Raw genomic sequence first — 13636 nt, 5'->3', positions numbered from 1 at the left:
CTGAGTCACCTAGGATTTCTGACCTGCCTGCTTCCAAAGACATCTGAGAATGGCAATTTCCTATTATCTTCTCAATGAAATCTGGTAAGTATGAAATTTATACCAATGACAAGCTAAAGCCTAGTTCTAAAAAATGGCTTGTTTCTAAGCCCAAATCCTCTCTCCTTCTCCAAATGTAAAGCTGTCACCAATTAAGTATTTTGGGCATACTAGCAAAAAGAAAAGGGGGGTGGGGGGGACACACCTTAGCCTGAGTGGGAACCAAATTCATGCATGGTTGTTGCCAGTACCAGTTATCCTGTTTGCTTCTACACAAATTTCAAAAGCAACTGATCTGGCAAGCTTCAGATGTGCACACAACATTAAAAATTCTCTTAACAGAATTACAAAAACCCCAGAGGATGGAGTACAGATTTCAGAAGCTTGCAACAGACTCAAATAATTTCAAAAGGGCACCTCAGGTGCAAACATGAGCAAGAACTAAATGCAATGGAGCATGACCACAAACACAGATTTTTCAGAAGTTAACTAAGGACTACCAACCCCTGGAATTCACTTCTATCACTCAGCGCCCCAGCTCTCAAATAGGACTGGCAGTACCAAACTACTAGGTTTCATGTAGCATTGATATTAGTGACAACAAAGCTTTTGACAAAGTCATCCTCTATCCCTACCTCATGATTAGAAGACAGAATCAAGATTTTAAAAATCTCAAAAGACCCGAAGACCGGACCACAGTAAACAGGATAACACCGAGCAGGGAACAAAAACAAACAAACCAAGACTTCCACTCAACTTTACACACAAAAAATCTGCCCAATGAATACAGGATGGAGCAACTCCGGCAACAAATATCTGCAGTGTTTACTGTCCAGAACCTATACATGAGTCTGTGCTACACACTATGTTGTTTTTTTTGGTTTGTTTATTTTTTTTAAGGCAGTGTTTTGACCTTAAGCTGCACTAAGTAGGTACTTATGCTTTGGTGTCATGAAACAGCTGTTCTACTGTACTCTTGGCTGACCAGATCCCTTCTCAATTACCATATTCAATTCCAGACAATCATTACTCTCCAAGAGACACTGACAGACTGAGAAGACACCTAGAAACCATGTCCCACCCAGGACTGTGAAAAGAGTTGGGACTATTTTGCATTGAGAAAAATTAATTAGGGGGAGGGAGACATTATACTGTCTTTGTGCACTGAAAGCCTTGTTCTGTGGAAGTGGGTAGTTCCAGAGGAACAGAATCAATGGATGGCAGTTTCAAGGAGGCAGTCTTCAGCTCAAATAATAAACTTATACAGTCCAAAGATATAATGGCATGCCTTCAAAATACAGCAGGACCTCGAATAACATCGTTTCATTCGAAGTCGTTTTGTTATAACATTGATGAGATGCCGTAGGAACTTTAAAATCTTGTTTATATCGATTAGCCTATGATAAAACAAGCTTCATTATATATTGTTTCACTTAGAGTTGCAGAACCTATTGAAGATGTTAAGTGAGGTCACTTAACAGAGTTCCCTGTTCCTTGGGGAGTTTAAACAGGGGCTGCCTAGCAAGTGTAAAAATGTACTACAGGCCCTAACCGGTTTGGCTCAGTGAATAGAGCGTCAGTCTGCGGACTCAAGGGTCCCAGGTCCGATTCCGATCAAGGGCATGTACCTTGGTTGCAGGCACATCCCCAGTGGGGAGTGTGGAGGAGACAGCTGATGGATGTTTCTCTCTCATTCATGTTTCTAACTCTCTATCCCTCTCCCTTCCTCTCTGCAAAAAATCAATAAAATATATTAAAAAAATAAAAATCATCATTCTCCCCCTCCCCCCCAAAAAATGTACTACAGTTAGATCAGGATCTCTCTAAAATTCCAGTTCCCACTTACCCAACATTAGATATACTGCCCGGCTAGCTCACCTGCCATGATCTCAAGAATGCCCTTTGCTTATTAGGATTTGCCTAGATCAGTTATGGCGAACCTATGACACGCGTGTCAGAGGTGACACGCGAACTCATTTTTGTGGTTGATTTCTCTTTGTTAAATGGCATTTAAATCTATAAAATAAATATCAAAAATATAAGTCTTTGTTTTACTATGGTTGCAAATATCAAAAAATTTCTATGTGTGACACGGAACCAGAGTTAAGTTAGGATTTTTCAAAATGCTGACACGCCGAGCTCAAAAGGTTTGCCATCACTGACCTAGATCCTAATCACATCAGGCCTCAGCACAGCAGAAGTCTCCTAGATTGGCTTTCTAACCCTTGTTTTCCCCACATGTCAAGGCCTTTCCCTTCAAGGCCTATTCTGAAATGTAACTTCACTTCACAGAGGCCTTTCTGTTCACTCTTGCGCAGGGTTTCTCAACCCTGGAACTACTGACATTTTAGACAGGATAATTCTTTGTTGCAGGGCAATAACCTGGGCATTGCAGGATGTTTAGCAGGATCCCTGGCCTCTACCCACTAGATGTCAGTAGCACCTGCCTCTCAGCTCTGACAAGCAAAAAATGTCTTCAGACATTGCCAAATGTCTGCTGGGAGGCGAAACCACCCCTCATTGAGAACCACTCTTTTTGAGGCAAATGATCAACACCACTGTCCTGTGGTTCAAGTTTTCCACTAACTAGATTCTTTCTACCTTCCTTCATTAGTCATGTTCTCAGCTCCAGCCAGCAAACCTACTTACTATTTTTGACCTATGACAGATCTCAAAGCTTCCCCTAATGGGTGTTCTCCTTCCTGCTTCTCCAACACACACAGCACTTCCATCCGGCTCCAAACACCATTTCCACTTACAGTATTCCTTGACCTTCTAGACCAGTGATTCTCAACCTTGGCTGCACATTAGAATCACCTGGGAATCTTTTTAAAATCCTGACTTCTGGGCCTCATCCTCCGGAAATTCTGTTTCTTTGTTACTAATGTTTTGGTCCCACCCCGTAACAAAGAAACAGAATTTCCAGAGGATGAAGCCCAGAAATCAGGATTTTAAAAAGATTCCCAGGTGATTCTAATGTACAGCCAAGGTTGAGAACCACTGTTCTAGACAAATGCAATGTTTCCTTCTGGTGGCATCCTCACGTGCACCTCTTACCTGCCCTCTATTAGTTCAAGAATCCTCTCCTTCCTTGTTAAGGCATCGCAGCACCTACTCTGGTTCTCTGCTTCCTGCTGGTACTAAATAAATATGGGCTGCCATTTCTTAGATGTCAAAGAGCAGCTCCCATTATATGTGAAACCCCTTACCAAATACCATTTTAAGAACATATGCTCATGAGTACAGTTTTTTTTTAAGTATATTTTTATTGATTTCAGAGAGGAAGGGAGAGGGAGACCAAAACAAGAATGATGAGAGAGAATCATTTATTGGCTGCCTCCTACACACCCGCCACTGGGGATCAAGCTCACAACCCGGACATGTGCCCTGACCAGGAATGGAACCACGACCTCCTGGTTCATAGGTCAATGCTCAACCACTGAGCCACACCAGCCAGGCCATGAGTACAGTTTTGATGAAACTACTTTTTCATAACCACTGCCAATTTACCTACATTACTGAGACTGAACCAAGTCTAATTTCCAAAATACAGTTACCAAAACAATTTAGCTATGGCGATATACCAAACACATCAAAATGTTCTAAAATTAAAAATAATAAAAAAAAAAGCTTTGCACAAAATAAAAGAAAAAAAGGCCAAGTTTTGACCAAGTTGTTTAATATATATAATTCTGGGAATTATAATATATATAATTTCTGGGGAGAAAAAGATATGAATATGGCTCAATACTTTTACTGTTTCATCATAATGGAACACACTGGGGGAATGGTCACTTAAGGTCAGTTTCCTCTCCAGCCTTAAGGTGTTATGTTTTAATCAAGAAAGTACATACACACCCACACTTCAATGCAAAGTAGAAAAATCTGAGGTGAAATGTTTAAGAACATAAATAAACCATGTCAATTCATGATTGTGAATTTTTTCCCTCCAGCTCCATGGACTACCTACTCAACTTATGGGAGGCTCCCAAATAACCTAGATCAGTGGTTCTCAACCTTCCTAATGCCGCGACCCTTTAATACAGTTCCTCATGTTGTGGTGACCCCCAATTTCACTGTTACAAACTGAACATAATTAAAGCATAGTGATTAATCACAAAAACAAGATGTAATTATATATGTGTTTTCCGATGGTCTTAGGCGACCCCTGTGAAAGGGTCGTTCGACCCCCAAAGGGGTCTCGGCCCACAGGTTGAGAACCGCTGACCTAGCGAGACCAACCACTCCGAATCAAACTTTGCCAGATTTTAACTACCTCTTTCACCTCAGGATCTTTCCTATCTTGCTCTTGCATTTTTAATGTCAAACAGAGGCGACAACTCTAATCCTGTCCCCTGATGGTGTTTAGTCAAGTACCTATAAACTGTATATACAAATGTTCTTTGAAGACCCCATTTACTGGTTATGGTCCAGGATTCTTCCCACAAGTTTGTAAGAATCAGAGGCCCCAGAAGCGCTAGCGGGGAAGGTCTGAATCACAGTCATTCTTGGCACTTGGAAGTGCCCGTTGGTTGTTTATGAGGTAAACAGCGCTCACCATTTCTGCAGACAGGAATTCCCTACCGGTCCCAGACTCTTCCAACGCCCAGCACAGAGCACACAGTAGGTGCTCAATAAACGCTGACTGAATGGCGTTTTACTGTCAAAGCCGCTGAGGAAAGTTTCCAGGCGTCAGCTATCTCCTTACTACTGTGTCTCTTTCAGAGTATGTCCTAATAGCTTTCCTTGCCCAACAAGAAATATTTCTCAAACTCAAGAAGGAATCTGCAAAGCTGAAGGAGCCATGTACGAGAACAAGTGGGCCCCACCATGGGCGAGGACTTCCCAACACCTATTCCCTACTTCTCTGTTTACCTCCTGAGAGATCCCTTCCTCTCATATTTGTGCTTCTTCTTTCGGAAAACCCTACCTTCCCACCTCTGCCACTGCCACACACACACCCAACTGTGTACCGGGTGGGACCCCACACCCGACCTCCCCTCTCCAACAGGGACCTACCTTCCTTCCCTCGACCTGTAGCGGCTTTTCTTCACTGCGGCCGACTTTTTAAGAAACCAAAACCTTATTTCTTCATCCGTAAGAGATACTCCAAGTAAAGGACCCCAGCGAGAGGAAGGCCCCTCTCTACCCTCCAGCAAGCGGAGGTGACGGCTCGCTGGGCAACCATCCCCCAGCCCTCCTCCTTTCCAAGCCCCGGGACAGGATTCCAGCACAAGTCCCGCTCCCAAGTGCCCACGCTGCAAAACAAGCTAGAAGCGGATTTTACCGGTACCCAACCCGGAGATGGCCCGCAGCGGGTTGGGTGCACCTGCGCGCCTCCAGCTCCCTCCGCCCCGCGCTGGGGGCGGGGCGCGGCCCCACTTCCCAGCCCACCCGGCGCGGGGAGAAAACGGGGAGGCGTTTCTGGAGAAGTTCAAGGGCTCACCTTCTGAGCACCCGGCCAGCAAGGCCAGACACCAAACACCCACCTCCGGGAGGAATCAGCGGAGCCGCACCCGGGTGTCCCCGCCCTTCCGACTGGGCGGAGGGAGGCGAGCGGAGCGCGCGCCAGGAGCCGGAGGGAGGCTGCACGGCCTCTCCTCCCGCAGGGCCCACCGCCCGCGGCCCAGGCGCCCGCGGCGCCCGTCACTACAATTGCCCAAAGCGGAACAAGCTTCCGGGCCCGCGGGGGGTCAGAGGCGGGAGCCCGGCCCGGGCCCGCGCGCTGTCCGCTACGCCCCTTTTCGCCCCCTCGCTGCCAGTTCGCGGCCGCAGCCTCCGTTCGCGGCCGCAGCCTCCGCTCGGGCCGCGGCGTCGGGGGCAGGACGCCTGCGTCGCGCCGGCGCGCTCGGGCGCGGCTCCCACCTGCGCAGCCCGGCCCCGGCCCGGGAGAGGTGCGCACCCACCTGGGGGGACAGCCCGGGCAGCTCGGCCGCCGAGCCCGGCTTATGCGGAGGCGGGAGGCGGCGGCATCACCTGCGGCGGGCGCTGCACCGGGACGCGGCGGAGGCGCGCGGCGCCCTGGACCCTATTCCCGCGGCCGCGCCCGCGGCGGCCACCTGGAAGCGCGGCGGAGGAGCCGGGGCACCACGGGCGGCGGCAGCGGCGGCGAGCGGAGCAGCAGCACATGACTCTGTAACGGGGGGAATTAGACAAAGCGTAACATGGACTCCGGGTCCGTGCAGGCGCTGCTGCTCCGGGGCCAACCGCAGCCGGCGAGCGCCGCGACTGGCTCGGCCGCAGCCAATGGGGCGGGCGCGGGCCTCCATGTGATTGCGAGCGCTGGCCCCTGGGGCTCCGTCGTGCCTTCCGAGGGTCCGGCGCTTCCGCAGCCCCGCGAGTGGGCTGGCCCGGGCTAGGTGTGTGGCGAGGCGGGAGCCCAGGGTCGGGGACTGGCGGCGAGAGGCCGCTGGACGCCGAGCAGGTGCACGGGGCGGGCCAGAGCGGCAGCCGTGACCGTTGTCGCCGAAAGACTGTCCGAACGCCCACCTGGGCAGGACGTGGTTCCAGGCTGCCGCTGTCATCAGGGGGAGCGAGGAAAGGTCAGGAACCTTTGCCCTTCCTAGATCCAGCCGTTGCCTAAATCTCTCATATTCAGACTTGGGGAGAAATGCAATGAAATCGGGGGGAATTGGCATAAAAATCCTGTAAGCGGCTTCCAACCCTAAGAAGAAAGTACTTACCTAGGATTTGGGGCACACTCAACTCTGTCCTGGCACGAATAGCTTCCCAGCCTCGTTTGTTCTGTCTCTTTTAATAAAGATATATTGGAGAGTCAGTTCTTGTGTTCTGAGTCTACTCTTTTTCTGCCCATTCCTTTTCTGCCAAAAATGTCTTGTATCTGAAGCAGGCAGATGAAGAAAGGTTGACCTCTGCTAAGAGGTGTTTTCCAACCAGATAGTTTTCCCTCTTGTTTTTGTTGTGAGGTCAAAGTACACATATTTGCAGTCATTTTCGTGAGTGGGAGGAGCAGGGGTCAAGAAATAAAGTGTGTGTGTGTTGGGGGACAGGGGGAGGTTGGAATTGTTGGGTTTTAACAAGGCAAATGGTTCCAGCCCAATACTCGGTATCTCCTCTTATCTGAAGTCACGCATTTCTGGGAACAATGGGAAGTCTCACCCCTCTTCTACCAAAATTTCTCCATGTCAGCGAATGTTCAGTCAACATTAATTCAGCACCTAAAATGTTCGGAAGCATTCTACGCCAAATGTGAACAGGTCCTGGGGAAGGTGTGAGTTCAGATATGGTGAGCCACTAAAGAGAGTGGTGTTCTAGGGTTTCCGGAAAAGCTTCGGAGAGAAGGGGGTGATAGAACTGACGCTTGGGTCCTGAGCCCTTGTTCCTCAGGCGCTGGAAGTGAAGGAGGCAGCCCTGACTGGGAGGAGTATGGACAGAGAGGTCCGGAGCACACTCAAGGGACTGTGCTAGACCAGTTACAAGATGACACTAGATTTTGAGCCCTCCTGACCTCTTGCTGTCTCACTTTCCTTGCCCTGTCCCTCGTGCCAGCAGCCTCTCCTATTCCACACGCCCAGCCAAGGAGGTGTGTGGGCAGGAGCTGTGTGGTAAGTGATCTAATCACAGCACCAGATTTGCTGAACTGTGAGGTTAGAGCAGTTTGAAGACTATCATCTAGTGGTGTAATATTTTTATTAAAAACACCTCACTATTAGAATTAATTTGGAATGTTTTGCGGTCGGTAAAAACACTTTGTTCCATGTTTTGGTTCTCCTTGGGTTTTAAACTATGGTTCTAGATGTGAGACAAATGTGCTTTCAAGATTGCTATAAATTGCCCTAGTCGGTTTGGCTCAGTGGGTAGAGCATCGGCCTGCGAACTGAAAGGTCCCAGGTTCGATTCCAGTCAAGGGCACGTGCCTGGGTTGTGGGCCCGATCCCCAGTGGGAGGCATGCAGGAGGCAGCTGATCAATGATTCTCTCTCATCATCAATGCTTCTATCTCTCCCTCTCCCTTCCTCTCTGAAATCAATAAAAAAATATATTTTAAAAAAAGATTGCTATAAATTGAGAAAAGGGAAAGTAACACTCAGGAAACAGTCAAATGTGGACAAACAGGCATTCTCATCCACTAGGATTGTGGGTATAAATTAGATAAACTCCTTTGGAGGACAATCTGGCAATGTTTTATAAAATAAAATGTGTGTTTTTTGGCCAGGCAATATGACATCTAGGAATTTATAATTTGAACACATTTATGCCAAATTTATGTATTTCTGAAATGCACCTATGTACAAAAAAAAAATATGTGTATAGGTATATTTTTTGTAGCACTGTTTATAATAGTGAAAACTTGTAACCATGTAAAAGTAATAAAATTCCAGTTGGGAAACTAGTTAAGCAAATTATGCTGGATCTGTAGAAGAAAAACCATAAAAAGCTGTTAATAAAAATAAGGGATCTATTTTTACCAACATGGAAGAATGTCTAAAATCTGTAAGTGAAATAAGCAAGTTGAAGAACAATATGAATTTTATGATGCCATTTTTATTTGTATTTCATGTTATTAAATGTATGCTTGTAAGATATTTGGAAGTATGCGTAACAAGTAGATAACAGTGGCTATGTCTGGATGTGGGATTACCACATCCTGGCTGTTCACTTTCTGTTGCAAAGTTCTTTATGTTTGAATTGCTTTTATGTTGAGCACATATTAGAAAAATAATAAAAGTATTTTGAAGGTGAAATTGCTAAGAGCTCTACCAATGACAAAATAAGGAAAGATCGCTCTAATGGTCTAGGTCCAGGACAGTGACGGCGAACCTTTTGAGCTCGGCGTGTCAGCACTTTGAAAAACCCTAACTTAACTCTGGTGCCGTGTCACATACAGAAATTTTTTGATATTTACAACCATAGTAAAACAAAGACTTATATTTTTGATGTTTATTTTATATATTTAAATGCCATTTAACAAAGAAAAATCAACCAAAAAAATGAGTTCGCGTGTCACCTCTGACACGCGTGTCATAGGTTCACCATCACTGGTCTAGGATATAAAAAGCTGTCAGCTTCTCCTCCCCAAGGAAGACAAATGGGAAGGAAGCAGCAAAGGAGAATAACTGATTTGACATTGGATTCAAAATTAAGAAATATGATAAAAAAAGGATTCTGTGGCTACACTAGACAAGTCTACAGAAATGAGGTGGCAGAAACACAATAATGTGTCAAGGAAGTTCTACTCAACAAAAACTTACAGAGCACATACTGTCCTTTGCTAAGTTGTTAGGCTCAGGAAGGGCAACTGCTCCAGCACATGGTAAATCTGTATCACACTAATAATAAAATAGCTACAGTGCTGATGAGGGGCCAGGCACTTCTTTACCGTATGTTACATAGATTCACTTTCAGTCCTCCTCACAGCCCTATGAGATAGATACTGTCGCTATCCTCATTTTTCAGACAGGAAATGAAGGCCTGGAGAGGTCATAGAAGTAGCTCAAAATCACCCAGCCTTTAAGTGGCAGAGCAAGACTTTTAAGTCAGGCAGCCTGGCTCAAACACTTACTAGAGGTACTGTTTAAAGGGCCAAGTAAGATAAAGGCCATTATATGTGCATCTCTTTGTACCAAGAATTGAAATGCTAAGTTGATTTGTGCTTATCTAAACTACTAGATGCCCAATGCACGAAATTCGTGCACAGGTAGGGTCCCTAGGCCTGGCTGGTGATCAGGGTCGATCGGGCGTGGGGGGGGGGGGGGGGCGGGGGCGGTGCGCAGGAGGTGGCGTCTTCTAGCTGCTGGCCAGGGCCTTCCTTCATTCCATGCCACCCCCTAGTGGTCAGTGCACGTCATAGTGAGCGATCAAACTCCCAGTCTCCCTGTTGAACTCCTGAGGGGACACTTTGCATATTAGCCTTTTATATATATAGATAGCATGTGCCATGCCCTAAGGCTCTCAATACACATTGAATGAATGAATTAATTAAGGACTTTTCTATCCAAGGTGAAACTGAGCTCCTTGGAGGAGTAATTTTGCATTCTGCCTTTTCTCATCACCTAATAAGAGTGTCCAACATGTGGTAAGCAATATGAATCTCTATAATTTAAAGATGTTGAAAAATTGTAAAGAAATCAAGCTTTGCTAGTATAAATTGATCCCAAATACACTGGCATAGCTTATAATATCAAGGTGAATTTTTTGTGAAGAATAGCCCTGGGAAGCAGGACTAAATCTGGACACACCTACATAACCATACATAAATAAACGTAGAACATACTTGCTTGGAAAGTGGCAGTAATGCTGAAGAGATACATAATTTCAAATTATTTGAGTGTCTCTTTCTTTCACCTCTATTGGTTTTTTAAATGGGGGTAATAATAATATATATCTCCAGTTATTGTGAAGCCAAGGATTAAATGACATGGCAATGGCTTAACCCAGTACCTAGAACATAGGTATTGCTCAGAAACTGTTATCTATTATATGTGTCCACTTATTATAAGTGTGACCTGATTTCTTAATGTATTATGACTATAAATACCACAGCTAACATAATATACAACAGCTGGGAGCTCATATACATAAAATGCTTTGAAATTATATAGTAGAGGCTCAGCCTAAGCAAATAGTAAAAGTAGTCTTCAGCTTTCTCTTCTTTTCCAAGACGGTACATTTACTCCCTTCAAGGACCTCACCCAGGCATGGAGCTTTGAATTCTCTCTCCATGCCAACAACTCCACATTTATATCTCCACCATAGTTCTCTCTCCTGAGCTCTAGTTTACATTTCTGACTGCTTACTTGGTTTCCAGTAACCTCACACTTAACAAGTTCCAAACCAAACTCCTGATTTCTTCTGGTGCACTGCCTCCTACCTTCCCCTTCTATTTCTTTAGAAGGGTTAAAACCATTTCACTTCTTAGACTTAAACCCTCAGCTTGGCGGTAGGGAGCAAATCCTCTCCCTCCTTCATAGCCGAGGAAGTGGACACGCTGGAGACTAGATTGGGAATGAGCAGGTGGAGGGAGAGCAGTGTGGAGGAAATGAAACTGGTGAAGTGTGTGGGTAATTCTGCACGAGTGCTGAGGTAACGAGCTCCAAAGAGGAAGGGAAATTTCAGACTGCTATAGTTAGAAGCGATATGATGAAATTGAAACCAGAAAAACTAAGGGCACATGTCTTAATCAACCACAATGAGAAGAAAGAAGACGATCTAGCCCTAACCGGTTTGGCTCAGTGGATAGAGTGTCGACCTGCGGACTCAAGGGTCCTGGTTTCAATTCCGGTCAAGGGTATGTACCTTGGTTGAGGGCTCGATCCCCAGTAGGGGGCGTGCAGGAGGCAGCTGATCCATGTTTCTCATTCATGTTTCTAACTCTCTATTCCTCTCCCTTCCCTGTAAAAATCAATAAAATATATTTTAAAAAAGAAAGAAAGAAGTGGATCTATACCTTCTAGAATGGATTCATAGCCTGATAAAAATAGGGTTGCCTCTCCAAGTAAGCCAGTGCTTCTTAATTGGTAGCCTGGAACCCAGTGTTTTCCTCACTTGGGAAATTTATTTTTAAAAATCATAAAGGAATCATATTTAACCACTTGAGAATCTGCACCCATATCCTTTGCCTTCCTACCTGCTACTACTAGTGATGAATTACCCGTGCTTTTATGGAAACCCAGTCTTTTCACTTTTGTACCAATCCGATCCAATTTCAAATGATAACGCCAGCAATTGTTTCCCATCTCCTATACATTAATTTTTTTGACTCTCTACTGGATGATTGCCATCACTATTTTTAAAAATTGTTATTTCTCCCATCTTAAGGAATAAAGTGTCTCTTGACCTTGCTTCCCACTCCACTTCTCTACTGCCCTTTGCATCTAAACATCTCAGAAGAATTGTTTATACTCACTGTCTCCAGTTCCTTCCTTCCCATTTTTCTTCAACTCACTTTTTTTAAATATATTTTTTCACTTCATTTATTCCTTTAAAACAAGTCATTTCATACAGCATTCGGATGTTTAAAATCATACACTTCATAAGTAAAATCAATGCATCTTAACGACAGTGGCAATATCACATCTCCCAGGTGGCAGCGGTGCACTAACTGAAAAAAATACTGACAGACTGAGAACATTTTTAAAACCACAAAGCACTGTCCATTTTCACTAAGAAAAATATTTTCTTATAACAAGAAAAACAGAACTTTGTTCTGGTTTTTTCTTCCCTACTACTTTTTCAAGCCACGGTCTAAAGCTCTAGGTCTGACAGTCTTGTGGTTTTCTTCTTGCTTCAGGTATTCCCCTTCTACTGCATTAATACAGAAAATATATACTGCTTGACAAGCTATGCATATTTATTGTGTATCTTAAGCTGAAGTCAATAGTTTTTAAAAGGAAGAATTATTTTGCTAAGGAAATTGTGTATCCTATAAACAACTTGAGTCCTGAATGGCACCAAGGTGAACTGGAAAACTGTCGAGAACTGGATGCCCTGGTCCTTTTAAGTAACTTACGGGCTACAAATAACTACATGTCCTGTATCAGTTATAAAGGCAGGCTTATGTTATCTTAGTAGACATTCTAAAGCTTTCTTAGGTTAATCTTTCTTTTTTTAACCTACAACTTAACCAAATCGCCCCTAAACTCTAGTTGTAGGTTTGTATCTTTAAAAACAAGTATAAAAAGGCTTCAACTCACTTTAATCAGGGATTTGCCTCCCAGTGCATGATTGAAACTGACCTTGCTGGAAACCACAAACCACACCACTGGTGGCGACCGACTGGGCTTGGCGTGGCGTGCCCCAGAAAGTCATAGTCAGGACTGAACCGAGGGCCTTCTCTCTCTCTCTCTCTCTCTCTCTCTCTCTCTCTCTCTCTCTCTCTCTCTCTCTCTCTCTCGTCCTCCTGCCCCCGCAAACACCCCGCCCCTGACAGACCCCCTAAACTTGGTTCCAAATATGCTCCACCTCATGGAATACGTCACACACCCCCTCCCTCTTCTACTCCAGCGATGGCTTCCACTTTGCTAAATACAGGGATCAACTCTTTTTTCTTAATTGACTCTCAGCAGCATTGGACACCATGGACTACTCCCTCCCTCCTCTTTGGTAAACTTCCATCTCTTGCCTCCCAAGACACCTGACTCACTCTCTTCAAGGAGCTCCTCCAGTCACATAGTTTTGATTTTCCTCTCCAGGCCAACAACTCTACATATATATCTCCAGCATAGTTCTCTCTCCTGAGCTCCAATTTGCATTTCTTTTTTTCTTTTGTTAATTCTCAACTGAGGATATTTTTCCTTTCTTTCTCTGTTTTTGCTTTGTTTTGTAAAAAGAACATTTATTGGGTAAATTATAGAGGTCGAAGAAGTAATTCCTAGAAAAAATGGGCTTAGGAAACAAGGTATAGAGGTAAAGGAGGACCCTTGGAGCTTGGGAGTGAGGAAGCTAATGGTAACGTGCCTGAGACGGGGAGAGGGGTGGGGAAGAAAAGGCAAGATCCTGTCTCTTGGAGGGAGCGTGTACTGGATTCTCCATCCTAAAGGATTTAAGGGTGGAGATTTTAGGGTCGGTCCCAGGGGGAAGATCTCAATAGAATATTCAGCAATTTTCCAGGTGTGTCCTTTCAGGGTTGTGGTCTCCAC

At 45.0% G+C, this 13636-nt stretch overlaps 1 protein-coding gene across 3 annotated transcripts in view; it reads right to left on the bottom strand.

Moving 5' to 3' along the window:
* Nucleotides 1–6074, bottom strand: part of LRRC8D (leucine rich repeat containing 8 VRAC subunit D) — a 119662-nt gene extending 113588 nt beyond the window's left edge. The window contains exon 1 of one of the 3 annotated variants that reach the window (XM_036347292.1): nucleotides 5946–6074. The gene's annotated coding sequence lies outside the window, so the exon portion shown is untranslated. Of the gene's footprint in view, nucleotides 1–5058; nucleotides 5313–5485; nucleotides 5605–5945 lie in introns of those variants that run through there. The other 2 variants (XM_036347293.1, XM_036347291.1) reach the window with 2 other exon arrangements.
* Nucleotides 6075–13636: the final 7562 nt, after the last annotated feature.

This window comes from Myotis myotis, unplaced genomic scaffold, assembly GCF_014108235.1.
Source record: "Myotis myotis isolate mMyoMyo1 unplaced genomic scaffold, mMyoMyo1.p scaffold_m19_p_2, whole genome shotgun sequence".
Taxonomy (NCBI): domain Eukaryota; kingdom Metazoa; phylum Chordata; class Mammalia; order Chiroptera; family Vespertilionidae; genus Myotis; species Myotis myotis.
Note: the sequence above shows the minus strand (reverse complement) of the source record. Positions and strands in the feature narration are given on the sequence as shown.